This window comes from Rhinolophus ferrumequinum, chromosome 2 (genome assembly GCF_004115265.2).
Source record: "Rhinolophus ferrumequinum isolate MPI-CBG mRhiFer1 chromosome 2, mRhiFer1_v1.p, whole genome shotgun sequence".
In the NCBI taxonomy this organism is placed as follows: Eukaryota; Metazoa; Chordata; class Mammalia; order Chiroptera; family Rhinolophidae; genus Rhinolophus; species Rhinolophus ferrumequinum.
In genome coordinates, this window is record NC_046285.1 from 69,531,787 (window position 1) to 69,552,592 (window position 20,806).

A 20,806-nucleotide genomic window follows, 5' to 3' on the forward strand; every position below is an offset into this window, starting at 1 on the left:
AGACCTACGCTGTGAATCACTCCACTACCTGACTGCACTACGGGAGGCTGCCGATGGCTCGGCTCTACTCCACAGCGTCTTATCTTCATATCGAGCTTAATGATAAATAGTTTTACACTTTGACTCATTTGATCCTTAAAGGTAAAAATACTGGGATTCGGCCAGGGTAAGCAGCTTCCACCAATCATTAAGACATGACAAAGTTAGAACTTCTATGCGCATCACCTAATTATTGCAAGTCCAGTGCCCTAGCCCCTGCATCAAGCTCTTTTCCATCCTACTTCAAGGCTAAAGTACTTGTTGAGGAAAAAAAAAAGAGTCAGAGAAAGAGATACAATACTTGTCGATTGCCTTAAATTATCACCCCCTCCCACTCTCTGCCATCTCATTAGATTTAAATAGCAATCCCTATATAACAGGGAGCTGTAAATGTGCCTATTTTGCACTTGACATAGAAGGTTTTTGCTGAAAGCATCACTCGAAGGTCCAGAATTTAACCATATACCACTGAGTTACTATAATTATTTGGAGGAATGTTAAATGTAAGCATTTGAAATCACCCTTTAATCACAATTAGCTTTAAAAACAAATGGGTTTTCAAGATATTCCAAATGTTCTGATTTTGCTTGACAAACATTGAACCAAAAACTAAGGAAAACTTTTGCTCACTTTGTAGTTTCCTCCGTCAGTGTCCCGTGTCTCCTTCTGCATCTTATTGTGAGTTCTTATTTCACATGCATTTGTTTAGGAGTTCCAGGTAGACTTCTCTGATGCAGCTGTTTATATGTGGATGATTTAGGACCTTTCCAGGCTACGTCCCGGGATCCCTGCCCACGTCAGATTTCCTGTTTCTTCCTGTTGATTTTTTTTTTCAGGCCCTGCACGCTCATCCTTCTCAACACCACTCACTCTACCCCTTGTGGAGTGGCTCCAACACATCTGACTTCAAAGTGAGATGTTGCTCCCTAAATCCTCCTTCCTGGAGCCCCTACAAAATATAAACATGCAGGTCCTTTTCCTTTCAAGGTTTGTATTGCTGATCACAAGAGGAAAAATAAAGAAGGGAAGACAGAACGAACCATGGAGAAGTGACACAACACACAGTGTCATTCTCATTTCGTATCTAAAACCCCTGATTTCCCTCTGAGGTGCCAAACTGAGCCTTCCATGTAGAGCAATAATTCTGGAAATACTACCAACAAAATACCACTGATCCCTTATGTCCATTGGTATGCTGGCTGCCTGAGGATTGCTCCTTCTCCAGGGCAATTCAAATACAGCCATTTCATCATTTCTGGACAGGGTACTGGGTGTTCTACTTAGCCCGTCCCCTGCCCTTGCTCAGCTTTTTGTGTACTACTAGTAAGAATACTGCTATAGACTGAATGTTTGTGAACCCTAAGATTCCTGTGTTGAAACCTAATCCCTTATGTGATGACTTGGAGGTGGAATTTTTGGGGGAGATTAGGTCACAAGGGTGGAGCCCCATGAATGAGATTAGTGCCTTTATCGAAGACACCCAAGGAAGTTCCTTCCCCTTCTGCTGTGTTGAGAAGACAGCTGTCTATGAAGCAGGAAGGAGGGCCTCACTAGACACGGAACCTGTTGATCTTGGGCTTCCCAGCCTCCAGAAGTAGGAGAAATATTTTTCTGTTGTTTAAGCTGCCCAGTCCATGGTATTTTTGTTGTAAGAGACTGAATGGACGGACAAGTACTGTATAATGAACACCTCCTTTCTTACACTCAAATCAATATTTGGGCATTCCCTTCTCTTTCTCTTAAGCCCGTGGTACAGCTATCATGTTGCTGAGACAGGTTAGTTGGCATGTTGTTAGGCAGACAGCAAGGTCCCTGGTAAATTAAACATAAGACAGCCATACCCTGAAATTCCAGGTTCTGAGATAACTCATTCACTCCAGGATACAATGTAACAGCGCCTTGAGGTTAATAAATTATCTCATAAATCCCTTTTGGCCAGACAAATGGAACAGACCTGATAGATAGGAGAGGGTTATTTTGCTAATCCCTTCAGGCTGGGCGAACAGAACAAACCCAATCGATGACTTCTATTAAAAGCCACCAGCTCCCCTTCCCCAAACAGGCAAGGGAAGGTATAAAAGTAAGAGATTTGCCTTAGTCGGGGGCATCCCATTCGGGAACCCCTCCCACTAGGGAGCTGCATTTCTTTGCTTTGTAATGAACTATCCGCTTTTACAACTCCTTGCCTCTCATTGGTCCGTGTTTCCATTCTTCAGTTTCACAAGACACGATCCCAGCACTCACTCGCAGAAAAATCTCCTACATCTTTGCTAGCAGACATAGTTTTGGGGACAAGGTATGAGGATGACCTTTTCAGATCCTACAAGCCGCTCTCTTCTCTGGGCTTTCTGTTCCGGTATGTCACACATCCCAATGCAACCTAGGCATGGAGATGCCACTGAAGCACCCTCTCTGTGCAAAGCTCAAGCTAACCCCTCTGCCCCGATGGCAACCTTTCACATCACTGCCACTGCTGCTTTCTCCTCATCCTCTTTTCAGGGAGAAAAAGTTTCTTTCTATCTTCTTGCCTATGGGGTGGGCAGATCATCTCATATCTTTAGGTGCAGGGCCTCCCACTTGACCCACCATCCCAGTCCAGAAGTTCTCTAGACATCTGGGGGTCACATTTCCCTGAGGAAATACTCATCAATGCCTGCCAGAATCCTGGCAGAGGGCAAAATTCTTGTGGATCTTTTCCTCAGCAGTGGTCCCTTCTTCTAGACTGAAAAGCATTATTTTAAAAATTTAAATGAAACAGAAGATGGATGGATGGATAGATAGATAGATAGATAGATAGATAGATAGATAGATAATAGGTAAACCAAAAAATAAATAATATGTGTTTCTTTGCCTCAGAGCAACTTTGTATACCCAAATTTATATCCCACAGACAGAAGGATATTAAATCAGTCTCGCGGCATGCCCCCAACTACCCTCCCCCAACCACTTCATATCACAAATCGTTTAGACATGAGCGGATTGTCAGAGAAGCAGTTTGATGGGGGCAGGGTGGGGATGCGGGGGCAATGCAGGAAGAGAACGAGAGACTGTTGCAAACAAAAAAGGATAAATATTGCCAGAGAGTCAAGTGCAACAATTTTTCACTCTCATTTTCTCTTTTCCATCTGTAGCACAATCCCTAAATAATCAAGTACTTTCTTGAAGAGAATGACTGTTACATGGAAAGGAACCTAAAAAAGCATTTTTCATAGACATTATGTACTGCAAACATTATTGTTTTATTCTATTTATTATAATCAGGTCAACAAAGGGCGACTACCTGGGCCAGTGGATAACATTTTATTTTATAGAATCATTCTTTCTTGTGATTGTTTGTGATGAGATTTACCTGAGGCTGTCAAAGCTGGGGTGCTGGGAAGTGTTAAGAATAAAGCCCTTTTGTTCAAAGAACTACAGCAATTCTGCCTTTCCAATGTTTTTTGTTTTTGTTTTTGTTTTTTTTGTTGTTGTTTTTTTTATGATTTGGGTTAGAGTTGGTGAAGATAAAACAACAGAAGACCTCCTCAAGTTCACTAAACCTTGGCCAGACAAAACCTCCCCTCCAAGAACAGACAGACAGTCGGAATCAATACATTTTCCTGAAACATTTTGTCAGAGTGGTAATTACAAGGGTATCTTCAAGACTGTACACATTTGACCATTTCCTCATGAAAGGTCAGTGTGCTAATAAAGATACATGACTTCTATTTTTTGTTTAGTGTACTGATTTTTCTCTTCTCCACCATGGGACTCAAAAACAAGTTCACCTGATGTCCTTATAGCAACCCTGGTTCTACTGTTTTACAACAAAATCACTAGTGCATATGTGTGTGTGTGTGTGTATTAAAAAGACAGAGAGAGAAAATGTGTTTGAGCACTGGCCTGTGCATCTAAAGTGTTTTATTCTTCATCTTGATTTTTGGTAACATCATTTACATTACAAAAACAATAAACTGGCATAAGTCTCAAACATACAAACTTGCTAATACTATCCTAAAAAGGGACAATGGCAGGATCAAGAGAATACCCCTTGCTCTAAATATAATTTTACATTTTGAAATATGATTTACTTTCTGGATTACAGCAAGGCAATTACCATTTCCAAATAGTTCAAGTGGGAGAAATGAAGTGGTTGCAACTAGTCCAACAATTTGGAATTGCTGCTAACAGGTTTTACATATCAACTTTTCTGCCATTGTTTTTTAGAAAATACAATAAAATCTTACTATTGATGCATTTCAAGCCTTATTTTCAGCTCTGCTGATGCTTAAGACAAAACTGTGTAAGTGGCTCCCTCTGGTGCTGCTATTAGTATTCGTTTTTTATTCACAACCATAGATACAAACCAGATTATCTAGGAAAGCTAATACAGGCCCCACAGGGCCCCACAGGGTCCTGTATTACTAGAAATGTCTTTTGGGATAGAATTCCACTTGGAATAAAATTAGATGAGGACGATGTTTTTTGTAATACGAGAATAGGCATGCATTCTTCCTTGGCCTTTTTTTTTTACTTCATATACACCAAAGGGAACTGCAAAAAGTAAATGAAAAGTCACGTTCACTAAACCCTGGCTAGAGTCTCCCATTCTTGTTGCTGAAAATGCTAATACCCCAAGAAACAACTTAAGTACTCCTAATGGACTTCCCCATGGCCATCAGTCACCAGCCCTGGACTCCACTTTCACCTGTGTCCTACTCAGCAGAGATGAGAGTACAAGTGAGGTCATAAAACATCTGTTGCAAGAGGCCACTGAAGGGACCAGAACAGCATCTCTGCATGGCAGTGAAGAGGAAGCTGGCAAAATCTCCTTCGTGGCTGCAATCCATAGTTGTGTCCAATGAGCACTCTTCAGTACAAGCCCTGCCCACAGCCGGCCAATTTAGGCTCGGAAGGCAGTCACCACAGTGATTAGTCTAAGGCAATGTACAGGCTCTCCCATGTTGATCTTGTTCTCCTCTCTGCACAGCCTCCCTGATATATTTCTCTAAGGCACAGCATAGCCTCCACCAGCAGCCAGAATGTTAATGCATTATCACTCTGTACACTGAGAAAACAAGTGACCATATGCAGCCTATGCCAGTGGAGCTGTAACTGTGAAGAACAATGGCTCTGAGTCAACAACAGAATTAAACTACTCCCTCTTGTGAAGCTCTTCTGAATATTTTAAGTGTTGCCTTGAAAGTGTGGGATTATGTGCAAGCATAAACATTAGCTTAATGCAATTTTTTGGTTCAAAATATGCCACAGTTTAAAAATCAGAATTGAAATGCAGAAAATAACTTTGGGATAAATTTAATTTTTTTCAAGTGTGATTAAAACATGATTGAAGAGGCATACTTTATGTATAATTAAAGTTGCTTTGTAATTAAGAGATTTAAGCATGTATAGAAAATGATACAGCTTAGTTTGGAGATTTTACAAAGGCGCCTATTAAACACTCACTCCCGAGCAAGCCTATGACTCAAATGTTTTCACATTCTAATGCTGATAGAGTTCCTGAATTTTTTTTTTTAAAGCTGCCAATTTCACCATTTCTAAATGCTTTATCCGTCTTTCATGTGTTAGTGAAATAAAAACAGCCCTATCTTTCTTGCATTAACCAAAACAGGGATATAGAACACTCTCTCCCTTAATTTCAAGGCTCCAGGAGAAAAAAAGGATTCCCAGAATCTTTGAGACAGAGTTTGACTTATCTCTGTCTTCTCCACTGTGTCTAGCACCACATTAGACCTAGTACACAAAACGTGTGTGATCAACAGCTATTACTGAATGAGCAGAGTGTGTTTTTGGATGTGTGTGGAAGGTTATCACGGTAATAAGAACACTTTGGGACATTCTCTATGTGCCAGACAATGGTGCTATCATACATTATTTCATTTAATCCCACAACAGCCCGGTGGTTGGCATTATCAGACCTATTGGGCAGATAGATACATCAACTAAATAAATAAAAAAAAAGGATGAAGACTATACAGAACCATACATTTTAATACTAACATAGCAACAGGATCGCCTTTTGGGCTAACGAATGAGGCAGAACAAGTGTGATTTTTCAGTCTTGTTCATTTTTTGTTGCCCCTTTCCACACCCCGGCTCCTCAATCCCCTCCCCCGCCATTGCCTCTCTGCCTTCCTGCAGAGTCCGAAAGCTTCCGTCTGGTAAGAACCTGGATCAGATCGAGGCTTTGTCTTACTGGCAATGGTTTAAGCTGATTTTCCTGGCCTTCCCCATCAATATCTATCTATTTTATACTTCATTCATTTTAGCTGAGTATCACATGGGCTAGCAAAAATTCATACAAAAGTATTCGTATTAGAATGTTCATTGCTGATATACATAGTTAGAAGGTTTTTGCAATAGTCCCATGGTGCGATGGGAAATTTTTAACTTGGGTTTTGGTTTTAAATACAAAAAGGCACCCATGGAAAAGACTGCAGCAATCAGAAAGAATGGATACGGGGGTAAAGAAGGAATATTCATAAGGATAAGGAAAAGAAGCATGCTGGATTTGTTTTCCTGGTGACCAAGAACACATTTCCAAGTGTCTTTTCCTTTTCTCATCTAAATAGTGTATGAAATATGAATAACCTTCCTAAGAAAAGTAGTTGTTTCTTCTCATGCTTTCTCATATTTGGCATTTACCTATAATTTTCAATTAAATCAGACAGATGGATGAATGGATAGAAGGACAGATAGATAGAAGACAGATAATACACACACATAGATGTAGACAGAGGGTGCCAAAAAAATATATACACATTTTAAGAAAGGAAAAAGCTGGATTAAAATTGTAATACTCAATCGCTATGTTATACTAATAACAAAAGATGAATACAAGTCGTGTGTAGACATCTTTTTGTCCCCCCTGGTATATTACTGTTTTGCAAGCTTGAGCACAGCAGGAGATTTAAAGGATATTTCAAACTTAAAGACACTCTTCAGACTCTCTGTATCTCCCTGATAGACTATTTCATGCCTGTGATTGTGCCTTCTTTCTGCCCTATAGCATTACCACCTCACCTGTTCTTGTCAGGGTTGCATGGTAGAGAGAGGGCCCCGTAAGAGAGGTGGTTCTGTGAAGTTTCATGCTTCTTTAGAGTTTTAGAGAAGACTGGTGAGGGAATGACGTTCTAAATCGAACACCAGGACTATTCCCAGTGTATTTCTGACTGGCAGAGTCATAATGAACCAATTTGTGAGAAATTATGACCATGTTTATGGAGTTCTATAGAAAACATGCTCATGCTTTTCTGATCTTCCCTGTTCCCTGGGTGCTGGTTATTCTAGCACTGATTCCCAAAATGAGCTGCTATTTTTACGGAGAGTGGATTCAAGGAGAGTCAGGAGGGACATATTGATTTCATGTGCAATTTAGTAGAAATAGAGGGATATATCTCACTTGAAATTGTACCTTTTAGACTTTAAATAATGTTACAATTTTTTAAGTGATGAGGATGACCACTGGGTGTTAAAAGACAGATTAACACCAACTAAAGTCTTTCTCCGTTAAGCAAATGAGACATTTTGATTATAAGTGTCCTGTAATCAGCAGATCTGAAAGAACTGACTGAAGTACTATATTGAAAAAGAGGATGGGAAAGAATGTATGTTTTGGGAGACGGAGTGTTTCCTGTACTTCCCGAGACGAGAGCAACCAGGTTAGAGAACAATAGAGAACAGGCTATGATAAGAAGAATCTCCTCGTTGGATGACAATCAATCAAATGATCTCAAATTGATTTGGTATCAACAAGTTAACATTCGTAGACATGTACTCAGATAGTTAAATTTTCCAATTAAGATAATTTAATTTGTTTTCTAGGCGATACGATTTTTTTCTGATATGAGTACTATGAACCAGTTTTTACAAGGACCAGTTTATCTCAAGGAAAATACATAACTAGATATTTCTGATCGGCAGAGATCTTAAGCCAAACTACTCAACACAAAATGAGATGTGTATTTTCAGTAAGCACTCTTTCCTTTCCTATAGTGGTATTTCTCAATGTAGATTGTTTTATTCATCTATTATTTTTACTTTTGAAAAAGTATAGAATGATCAACTACCTCTGCTACATGTCCTATTCTTAATTTTCATTGCTTTGATTTAAGCAATGCTTTGCTCCCTCTTCTCCATTTACTCACATCCCAACATCTTTCAAGTAGCATGTTCTTCACTAAAGCTCTCTAAGAGTAAAACTCCATTCTTTATAAGTTCTGGCAGTTATCACCTGGCTTTCTACACTAATAATTCTATAATCACAGATACATATCAAATATGGTGCTGATACATGTATTACTGCCCTGTATGTAAAATCGACACAGGAAAGCATGACACAAAGATCGGGATATTCAGGTCCAATCTCTATCATTCTATAAACCGAGCAAGTCATGTCACCAGCAAACTCAGGAGGTGGACCTACAACTGTCTAAAAACTCATTATGACCCTTTCAACCTCTCATCTGAAAATATCTTCAGATAGTTATTGAAACATTTCAAAATGAATTAATCCTTTTTGCAGCATGTGTTACAGATCACCTGGAATCAAAAATTGTGATTTTTCCCCCCGTTAGTCATAAAAATGTGATTGCAATGTGAATATATAATCTCAACACCCTATTTAATGGTCTAAGACTTTAAGCCATTAAAGTATATTTTCCACCTTAAATACTAGTATCTTGAATATTTTTCTTATGGACAAAGTGGCCTAAGTAGAGGATTAAAATAATTTAATGAATTATTCAATAAAATTCGACTTGTAGCAATATTATATTTCTAACTTATGCATTTCTATATTTTAATTGTATTAAAAACCAGCTTCAATAATATGTAGTCAAAAGAAGGAAGGGTTTTCTTCATACTCTATAAATCAACTCACTTTATGGCAAAATAGGTAGGTGAGAGGGAACGCAGTGTTTTCTTTGTGGTGACTAGAGGTACAATGAGAGAAAGGACAGTGGTATGCCTCTGGAGAGCTTGTTATTCATCAGAAAGTAAGTACGCAGCTTTCTGACCACTTAAGAGCAGTGGCAATTTTCAAATACAATACAGAGAAGAAACACTGTTGTCTGTGGAACTGCACAGTAAGAACTGTCAAGATATATCCACAAACAGTAGTATCTGACTGATCCAACCCAGGATTCTCCTTCTTTTTATTCGTATTTTTAAAAAATCACTAGTATGTGGCTGAGTAATGATAAAACAAAAAACAAAACGAAAAAAAGGAAAGAAAAATTCAGCTTTATATGTCAATTTTCTCTTGCTTTTTACTCATGACTCTCCTTTTAAGCCAAACATTTATACATAGTGATAGTTAATTCCTTGTAAAAGTTTTCTTGGTTCTTAATGGAAAATGCATTTTCTCTTTGCCTCTTCCCACTTTTGCATCCTTTACGTGGCTTCGATTTGTTCAGTAATCTTTCTCATCCAGTATATTTGAGGAGAAGGGTCCTAAATCTCAACTGTTCTGTTAAACTTTCTGCACTGCTTACAGTTCTTTAATGAACAGATAATGTATGTGTAAGCCTCAAAAAAACTGTAAAATCTCAAAGCTATACAATACGCAATGCATCTTAAAGCTATATATTGTATATTTTAAGCTTACCAGTTTAAAGTAACACTTCCATAATATTACACATTTATTTAAAACGAGCTTAAATACATATAATTATTAACATTGTTTATTACTGATTATCCGCCCCCCCCCCCAAACAGTTCTGGGAGCCAAAAGACACATTTAATTTCAATGAGTGCAACTATACATTTTAAACATAGAAACCAAGGTCCAGAGAGATTAAGTGAATTACAGAAAATGAATAGATAGTTATTAGAAGAGTCTGCTCTACAAACATAGGTCTCTTGATTACTAGTCTTGTGCCTTTTTTCCCCCTCATTGTTATCTATTTGGAAGACTAGCTACATTTTACATATGCAAACTGGGAGGGTGAGTAGAGAATAAAAAGGGCCAGAATCAGATTCTAATCATACTAAGAATTATGTAGTCATCTCTCTTATATAAATGCTTTGAGATTAAATAGTTGGTTAATTAATAACCATTACTGCATTAGCTTGTTTAAAAAATGTGGACACATGTATCATCAGAGTTGCCATATCATTGACTCTGACAAACTTTTAACCTTCAACATCTCTGAAATCAGAATGCATTTTATAATTCCTTAGAGCCAAGGAGTAGTGGAAGCATAGTTGCCACTAACTTTGCATGGAAAAGTTAGATGTATTCCTGTTGCCATGACCAGACAATCACCACTCCCCAACATTTCAGAACAATTTAAGAAAGGGATATGAACTCTGGTCATAGTCTGAAAATCTTCAACTGTCACATTCTAGTAAGATCAACAAAATACCAGCATTAAACCTGTCAGAATGTATCAGCTGCTTGGAATGAAATCCTGAAGGCAGTCATGGAGTACCCTTAAGAAACGGTGTATCACCAACACATATAGACTATTGTCCATAAAAACATAGATATGAATGGCTATAATTAAAAAATGTTTTTTATTCAGAAGAGTGAAACCAAAATGACACAGTTTTTTTTAAATATTATACTGTTTATACATATATAAGATTGATATATTATAAAAATCTACATCTATTTAAGTCTAAATGCTTGTTATGAAAGTGTAAAATAAAAATTCTAAGTGGTAGAAAGCATTACGTAATGATTTAATTTGGGGTGTTTCTTCTTTCTAAAGTGTGCATAAAATAATGATACATCCTGTAATTAGTCGTTCCTTAGTTTTGGGGGAAACATGGCACATTAAATATGGAATTAAACACTTTATTCCCTGAGAGAGGCTTCAGGAGCTTGCAACACCTAGGGTCAATGCTGTGAACCATAATTATTTCACAATAGATTTGTTGAAGTGCAAGATACTGTCCAGGTCCAGAACAGAGAAGTTCCGAGAAGTTTAGAAAACATAGTCCCATGGCAGTCTTCATTTCATACAAGAACCCCATTAAAATGTGGATCTATTTAAAAGCCAATTTCACTATGTTTCCACTTTCAAATACACCTTCTATTAAACCAAAAAGGAGAAGCATCTGTTTCTGACCCTAAACACAGATGGAGCTACTAATTATCATTTTAAGTTTGATTCAAAAATAAGTTCCCCTGGAGGGGAGGAGCCAGGGTCAAAGACATTTCTGTGGTGCAAAGGCTTCAGGCATGGAGTCCGAACAAAGAACACTGGGTAGATGGAAAGATGATACATTCAGAAAATGTGTTCTAAAACGCTATAATAAACCAATGAGATAGGCAGTGACCATCACAGAATTTGCTTTGAAACAAAGGGAGAGCTTTGGTGTTAAAGCTTATTTGCTTCTTTGTATTCGGGAGACAGTTATTAGGTAGGAATGAGGTTACTGAAATTCTAAAGCTAGAGAGAAAAAAATGAAAAACAATTGCTATCTGACTCTAGAGCAAAATATGTATAATGAATATAGCTTAGTTAAACTTTCTCAACCTTCCCTGCCTTAGTTTCCCATCTGTCTGCAAATTATAATGTGTATCTCCATCAAAATGACTCAAGCACCATTGGTACCTCCTTCCTCTGGAATCTTATCGTACATGTTGATGGCAGCATAATTCAGTAGTTTACTGCACACAATACTGTCTAATTTCTGAACATAGATTCACTCAGGAAAATGACATTTGTTGAGTGATGTATGACAGCATTCATTTGTTTGTACATGCATGTATACATATACATGTATATTCTTCCTCCATCCAAAAATAATTTGAAGCAGCTTGTGATAAAAATACCAAATACAATCAAATCAAAGCAAATTTTAAGTTAAAAAAATGGATTCAAATTATGAAGCATGGTAAAAGGAGATGGTTAAGGACTCCTTTTTTAATTGAACACAAAATTGATTCTGCACTTCCATGAAGTCAGACAAAATGAAAATAAAGCTTTTGTTTTTTTGTTGTTGTTTTTCTGTTTGTTTGTTTGTTTTTATAAAAAGACTCATAGATGCCTTCCTTAGATCCTTTGAGTAAGCAGTTATCAAAAGAAGAGGGGTAATTTTAATTTGGGTATAAACGATAACAAGTCCTTCTTCATGATAGTAATTGGCAAAAGGGGTCAGTCATTTCTTACATTATTCTTGAATTATGATTGTAAGATCATGTGACAAACACAGATGATCTATTTAGTAAGGAGGACATGCTCTGGTTTAACTATGGTTGCTACATGATATAGGTGTAAGTTGAAAAGGTAAGATTTGGGATTTCAACATGTAATGTAGCATAATTCAGTGTTTGTAACTATTCTATCCTGGGCCCATTTCTACATTTTCTAATTTTTTTAGGCATTATTTAAAAAAAAAATCTGGAACATCATGAAGGCAATCATTCTACACCAGAAACATGCAGCCTGACATGTATACAGTTTATGGCCATGGATTCAAAAACCATTTAATTCTTGGGTGTTTGTGTGTGTGCATTTAATTCTAAAAAAGTATTCCATATTATAAGAAATTTGAGGAGGACAGAATATGATGTTTATGGCACACCCTATCAGGTACCCTAAGGTTACAGCCATTGTGTCCTTCCTCCAGTTAACAAGAGCTTTGATTTTGTTTAAGTGTGATATTGCTCTGTCCACAGAAGCAGCAGACCAGTCCTCCAGGCCAGGGGAAGGACCATGACTGATCAAAACCAATCACACAATGCATTTCTCTTTGCCAGTTATTAGTTTAGGAGTGGGATGTGTCATAGGTTTAGTCAATCAGGCCTAAAGGAAAGTCTGCTGAGAGCTTGTGGAAAAATTTTCTTTTCATTACCATGAGAAAAAGACTGCGTCTCTTCTTTTTGCTTTGAGTGAGACTATTTGAAGAGGTAATGTTTGGTTCTGTGGTAGTCAGCCATATTGTCTACCTTCTTTCTAAGATGGGGAGCGAAGAGAATTTTAGCAAAGCTGTCTCAGAGCCCTGACATCCTTGAACTGCCGAGTTCAAGGGTCAGCATACCTCCCGATCCTTCTTCTGCAAGATACTGTTTCCCTGAAAATAAGACCTACCCAGAAAATAAGCCCGAGCATGATTTTTCAGGAGAATATCCCCTGAACATAAGCTCTAATGCATCTTTTGGAGCAAAACTTAATATAAGACCTGGTCTTATTTTTGGGGAAACACAATAGTGAAAGTATTTACTAATTAGGCTTGTAATTGGGTATTCTGTTATTTGAAGGAAAATTCTCTTAATAGACAGCATATTTTATATTTCTATGTTCTACACAGAACTAAGCAAAACAGGCATACAACAAACACATAGAGAGTGAAAGACAAGGGTAAGAAATTTAAAAAATATCTTTGTAATTGATCAGACAAGATCATTGGCCATCACAGTAATGTTGCTATATTTTTGTAAAGTAGAATTCTTTCCATGGTACCCAATAGTACTATTTTACCACACTACGGTAAATAGTTGAGCAACTTAAAGTTACTATAACTCATGCTAACACATCTGTATAGGAAACCATTATTTTACCTAATGTCATCACTAGCATGTGCTGTCTTTCTAAACGTGAGCATTAGAAAGGAGTATTAAAACAACAGATCTGCATTTTTATCTGCTTTGACAACATTTCTCATGATAGACCACTGTCTTATTTGTAAATATTAATAGCAAACTTTATTGCTTTATTCAATAGACCAGAGGAGATAGATAGGGTGCTGTCTGACAAAAAAAAATTAAAAAGTTAGGAAAAGCAAGATGCCTCCATTCTGCCCAGTTATTTTCTAAGTAAAATATCATCTGGAGGAAAATAATAACATAGTATTATCATAGTTACTGTATCAATACTTATCATGTGAAAAAAATGATATCTACTCTCTTTTATGGCTATTTACTTTTTCTCCTTTTCAAAGTATTTAGGTGAATTTTATATATTCATTTATTCTATCATAGTGGGAAACACTTCTAGTTTTCAAATCCATTTTGAGTACAAATCCATTTCTTTTTTCACAGATTCTGATTTTCCCAAGGTAGTGGGTATGCCACACTAAAAATATATTTCCCAACTACTTAGAAATAAACACCTGACAGAATTCTGGAAGTGATGTAAGAAAGGAAGTCTACAGGGAGAATGTCCACATCACAAAAAGAAGACAAAATGCTCAAGGAAAAGGCTTGTTTGATCCTTCCTGTGTTTCTTTTCTTTCTTCTTTATTTATTTATTTTTTCTAACAACTTTATAGCATTCTCTACCATTTATTAAGGGAAAAAAAAATCCTCACCCCCACTATAACAAAGAAAAAGGGGGACTAGGAAAAAGGGAATTTCCTTCTTTCTGACTCTGGAGTAATTGTTGTCAACTAAAGATTATTTTACTTCCCAGGGACATTTGGCAATGTGTAGAATGTTCGTGGTTGTCATTCTTGGATGAGTGACTGGGGTGTGCTACTGGCACCTAGTGAGTAGAGGCCAGGTCAGGGAGTCGCTAAACATCCTCCAATGTACAGGATACTCCCCCATGACAAAGACAAAGACTTACCTGCCCTAATATGATGATAGTGCTAAAACCAAGAAATCCTGACCTAGAGTACTCTTTGTTATCTTTTGGGGGTCCTAGAAAGCAGACATGATGCCAGCGGCACAGCAGCAATCTTATGACCATGAGAAGTAAAGTACCAATATGATAGAAAAACCTGATTCCTTGATTAAATGTTTAAGGACTGTCTTCTCCTGAGTTTTTAATGATGTGAGATAAATAAATCCTTATTTGCTTAATCCACTGTTAGCTAGGTTTTCTGTTGCCTCAGAGCCACATATATTTCTAATAATGCATTTATTGTACATTTATGATGTACTCTAAGTTCAGACATGGGGCTCTGAAATGAAATGATACATCAGATATGGTTGGTGACCTCTGGGAACTTACTATCCAGTGGGGAGAGCCAACCATCAGGAAAGGTGAGCTACTCCTGGTATAAATAATGTGTTTTGGGAGCTCAGAGTAAGGATACAGGAAGGAAGCAGGGTGATGGAAGAGAGAACACTATAAGGAAGCAAAATGTTCTCTTCTCCTCTGATTGGTGTGGGAATGGGACAGTGGGGAGGGGAGTGAAAAGTAATCCATGAAGAAATATTAGCATAAGTAAATCATAGAAGCCTCAAGTGGTTTGTACTATTGGGGGGGAAATAGTAAGTCAGAGTCTTGTGAATGGAACAATGAATAAATTAGGGAGGAGTTCCAGGTGGAAGGTGTTTTAATCTAAAAAAAGAAAAGTTTGGGAGTAAATTGTGAAAAAAGTTGAATGCCATCAGTGTTTTGGACTTTATAGCATCCAAACTGTAAGGAACCGTTGGCCATTGTTAATAAAAGATCTGTAAAATCTGACCTATGTTTTATAAATAAATAAGCAAACAAACAAATAGATAAATAATTGACCTGGACTTGGATGATTATGTTTACAAATAATTAAAATATAACTGAGGAATAATCAGAATTCAAACAGGAATCATCACATTTATAATCTAAAAAGATGGAAGTAGACATCAAACTTCACTTCAAAATACTTTCAAATGTGGCAAAAGTGTACTATGGAACTGTTATGGTTTTAAATCTTAACTGTAAATTCCAATTGTGTTTTGCTTAAAAAAAACTACAAATTAGTATTTGTTAGGTAATTCATAAAATAATTCCTTTGTGTAGAAATTTTTTAAAAAATCTAGAAACAAACCATTACTGTGCTTTGCTAAAAAAATGTTAAAATTATTTGTTTCAACACATGGAAACCCAGAGAGGTATTTATCAAACATACCTAAATCTGTATTAATATTACCCCAAAAAAAGTTGTCAATAACATTAAAATGTATGTAGAAAAAGAAAATTTAACTCAGAGAGCTTATCTGTATTCTCTATAGTTATTTAGTTACCCTGTAAAAAAAAAAATCCTAAGTAACTAATTTAAGGAAATTCAAAGGAAGATGTAGATCCACTGGATAACCATGTGGAAATAATAAAAGTGGAATAAACTATGAGAAGTTCAGCATTGGAGGAGACTTCAGAAAGTCAGGGAAGTCACCCAGCCATCCAGAGTCGTCAGGCCTTCAAACACTCTACCTGCAGCAAAGGGAGTTCTCAGGCTACCTTCTGTGAGTTTATATTCTACCTTTAATTTCAAAACAATCTAGACATTCATATTTGAAAACATGTTATACTTAAATATAAAAGGACCTATTCATAAAATGAAACCCCACTGAGGGAATAAAGATAAGATTGACAGAAAGTACTTTGGGGGTGGAAGAGGGGAAGCTACAGGAGGGGAGCTAAAGAGGGCTTTCTTCACTCCACACTGCAGGAACTGTACGTATAGTCTGCTGAAAGACTGACTCCTTCAATTTCTTCTTATGTTAAGAGGATTGGAAAGACTAACTGTAGAATAGCAGGCTTACAGAAAACAGTTACTTCTTTTAATCAAACCATGTAATCAGAGGGCCTGAGTAATGATTAACTTCCACTTTCTCTGTGAATCACTCAATCACTCAGCGGTGCAGATAGACTGAGATTCATTCCCTGCCAAGGGCATAGTAAACAATGTTTTGGGACTTAACATTTAATATTTTAAATACGTGCATGGCTCTTGCTTCTGAGATCATTTCAAAAAGCTAGTGTTCTGCTAGGTTGTAATGGCTGATTGAAATGCCAAAGCATTTTATAGGTTTTACGCTCAAACACATGTACCCATACTTTTGCTCAGTGATATTTTTATATCTATGATTCTAATTGTAGTTAAGCACAATTAATTATTGAGAAATATATTATGACCCTGTAATTTTTATGTGCAGCATGAGAATTTATTTAAGGGAAAATAGTTTACTGTAGTTTTAGTATAAAAAGAAGAAAAACGAGTATATTAAATACCTGTAAAAATGCAGAGTAATAGACACAGGGTTAGCTCGCTATCTGAATTCATGTTTCCTAAATCCTACATGCATCACTATGGTACTGGAGATGAAAAAAATAAGTAGTATAATGCCTTTGTGGAGGCCAACTTCTCATGATTTAGAATAACCAACCACAAATGAATCAAATTTTAGACCTACGAGTATAACTTCCCTAATAAGACACTAACAATCTTTTCTGAAATAAATTATTCCCAATTCAAAAATCTCAGCCTAAATAATTTCAAATTCACTGCAATCGGTTATTCACAAAGCATTGTGCTGGACAGTCAAGAGCCAGTAAAGAGCATTTTGACTACCTTCTCTTCCCGGGGGGGTTATTGCCCAATAATGAATAACCTAGTTTCTCAGCTCATCACAGGGCATCTAGGGAGTGACATCTCGACTTGAACCACGCAGATCTGAAAATCACTTTGCAGGAAATATGGGGAAGAGCAACTTTCTTATCCCTGTCAAACTAAGAGGCGGAACCAGCCCCTGAACTAGCCAGAGGACCTGGGGAGAGCAGGACACTGAAGGCAGCTGTCTGCGCTCCGCCCGGGCTTCAGGCAAGGGTTTTCTTCTGGAGGCTGCATTGTACCTCCATCTGTTCGCCTTCGTATTTCCCAGAAAACCCTCCCCGCTCTCTCCTTTCCTTATTTCTTTGGTACCTCTCTGCCGATGGTGTGGCTCTTGGTCTCGGTGGTACCTGGGCACAGCTCTAGGGTGAAAAGCTGCAGTGACTGGGGCGCCGCTCTAAGGCGTTGGAGGCGACTGCACTCGTCCTCCTGAGCTCGGGCAGCTTGAGTGCCTCACTCTCGCTTTCTCCCTTTTCTCCGGGTTTCTCCGGCTCGGACAGGCTCTCCTGGCCTCCCGTCCCCGAATCCGGCTCGCCTTTCCCGCGGTCTCTCCTCACACCATCTCCGTGGGTTCGGCGACCGCCACTGGGTGGTGGGCTCACGGATTTACGTGCCCCCCGCCCGCAGGCCGGGACTAGGGTAGGAAGGGTCAGGCGCCGCAGGGAGGCGGGAGGAGGGACAAGGAGAGCCGGGGCAGGTGGGGGGGGGGGGGGGGGTGGGGGGGGGGAGGCGGGCGAGAGAGCTCAAGAAAAGAGAAAATGCATCTGCTCTGAAAGCGCTGATGGAGAGAGGACAGAGCAGGCAAGAGTGCAGACGAGCAGAGGACACCCACCAGGAGGGGTGGGCTAACCGGCAATTTGCGAACTGCCAGGGCAAGAGACGGTGAACCGAGAAGGAAGGAGATTTAAGGGAGAGAAGAAAAAAGAACGGCAAGTTCCCACCTCTTTCCTAAAGGTCGAGTCTGAAAACGCATCCCCTGAACGGAGAGTTAAACACGGACTGGCCATTGTGTAAAAGGGGGAATGTAAAAAAAGAATTAAGTATCGTGTAGTTTTTCCTATACCAGACTCAGCTGCATCTCTCTCAACTCTGGGTAATGACCCTCCAAGTACAATGAATTGGCTTTATGCAGACACGGACGCTGAATTTCCTCCACAATGCACTCTCGTCCTGAGGTATTGGTTTGGTTTTAAATGAAAAGAAGCGTTTGGGAAGTTCCACGAACCCCACTGCTAAAGAACCCACCCAGTTCATTAAAGTTCATTTTTTCACTGCTTTTATCTTCACCAGAGGATAGAGTGAGGGGTTGGCACCAACAGATGTTTAAAACAGCTATCTAGGTAGCATTATTTTTCAAAAAGAAAATGGGTTTCTTAAAACAGCTAAAAGAGGATTGGGAAACTCAGTTACTCAAGTGGGTAAAAAAAGAGAAACATTTAAACTCTTAACAGAAGATTGACCCTCCAACAACCACCCTCCCCCCACACCACCCACTGGAACTGCAAAAGGCTTAAGTGTACAGAGGAGAGAAAGCGGGGCAGGGTTGGTGGAAGGTGGGAAAGGAGAGAAAGAAAGGCTGGGAGTAGGAAGTTCTCCGCAATCCCGGGGATTAAGATAAACGCTGGAGCTCGGAGGACGCAGGAAGCTCCCTTACCTTTCTAAGCCCCGTTTGCACCTGATCTGCAACCATAAATACTTCGAGATGCTTAGTGTGCAGCCAAACGATGGCCGAATGTTAAACAATTCTTCACGCCCCCTCCCTTTTTTTTAAAAAACAGGCTCAAAAGAATGTTAATACTGTTCTCCTTATCCATCGGCTCCAAAACATTCCGCTCTGTCGGGGAGACGAAAACCAAGTGCTTGGGAACGCGTATATGTATTTATATATTATGCGGTTGGTATATAAACATATATACGTTTTCTGCATAGAAATCCAAAAAGAAAAGCACCACAGATGCCTCTGCAAGACGGAGGGGACGGGGAAGAGAAAAAACTTGGCAAGCCAAAGGTATCCAAAGATTTCGTATCAGGAGCCACCTGCTTCTATATGCAGAATTCCCGAGATTTAGAGGGAGAAGAAAAAAAATTAAAAATACCCAAAACACACACTTGAAACTGTAAGACGACTGAGACGCGTGGAAATGGAGAGGATGAGAAGATCTCCCGAGGGTATAGATCCGTCAGCTAAGTGAGCAGTCGCCTCCGAAAATCACAGGCGGGGAGGTGGCTGCAGATGCGTCCCCTGCTCCGGTCCCCGCCGCTGCCTCCGCTGCTACCTGTAGACGCGCGCGCGCGCGCACACACACACACACACACACACACACACACACGCACACGCACACACGGGCGCACACACAGCACAACCTCCACTCCTTCTCCCTCCTCTCTCCGTGGCGTTGCCGGGTGCAGGAGTCTGATTCAAGCTCGACCCATCCTTCAGACCCCGTTCTGTCCCCTCAGATCCACGATTTCCTCCCCTGCCACCCCCTCCTCGCCGGGTTTATTGCACAGCATCTCTTCCCCCACGCGCGCCCCCTCCCTCAGAGCCTGAGCCGCGATCTCAGTGGGGGTGGGCTTTTGGGGGAGTAGGTCCGGGTGGCAGATGTGATACTGGTGGTGGTCCCTCCCTTTACAAGTTCCTCCCTCTTCCTTCCCTCCGGTGGCGACCCAGCAACCTCCGCCCGTAGCACCCGCAGCACCCGAGGAGGCAGGAGGGGTAAAGGGCCTCGGGTGTCACGTGAGACGTTCACCAAACCACTCGGAGTAGCGTGTGAGAGAACCGGTACCGCTGCAGAGCCGCGAGGCCTCGGACGCAATGAGTTTCTCCGTTCTCGGCGTCATTGTGCTCCCCTTCCGAACGTTTTCGTTTCAGTGACTGAGAGCGTGGAGTTGGAGGCAACAGCCTTCTACTGTGCCTCTGCATTTTTTTTCCTTGATAGATCGTTTGCCAAACTCCCCACCCCACCCCCTCAGTTTCCGTTCCCCCAGCTCCAGGCAGAATAAGCTCCGAATTGTGGCGTCTGTTTTAGCCCGGTTAGTGGGAGTAGTGTAAAGGCAAAGCCACTGCCTTTGGCCTCTTCTCCCTGGCTGCACCCACATTTTCTGCCTCTGGATGGGTGGTTTTTAAAAATTCATCATCGCTAATAAGTGTTGGCTTTTGTGACAGGTGTGACTCACTATACCACATTGTTTACACCTACCCACCTCCTACCAGCTTCTCTGTGTGAATTTTTAAATGCAAGTGAGTTTGGGGGACAGGGCCCTGCCAACAGAAGAATTAAATTAATTGATTGCAACGTGTAATAATCAAAACAACAACCAAAAATCCAGTAGGACATCGCTAGGAGAATACAGTGACAGTCTAGAAAAGTGTTTTGTTTTTTTTTTTCTTATTAAGAGCTTGCTTCATATTTCTCAATTGCTTGTATGCTTTAATCTGTAAAATTTCAGAAAAATAATTTTAAAATAACCAACACAGAATACAGTTGCTCTGAAG

General features: G+C 39.4%; 1 protein-coding gene across 2 annotated transcripts in view; it reads right to left on the bottom strand.

The window, feature by feature from the left end:
- Window positions 1–19,553, bottom strand: part of NLGN1 (neuroligin 1) — a 775,355-nt gene extending 755,802 nt beyond the window's left edge. Inside the window, exon 1 of one of the 2 annotated variants that reach the window (XM_033135098.1) lies at window positions 18,965–19,553. The gene's annotated coding sequence lies outside the window, so the exon portion shown is untranslated. Of the gene's footprint in view, window positions 1–17,622; window positions 17,647–18,964 lie in introns of those variants that run through there. The other variant, XM_033135108.1, reaches the window with a different exon arrangement.
- Window positions 19,554–20,806: the final 1,253 nt, after the last annotated feature.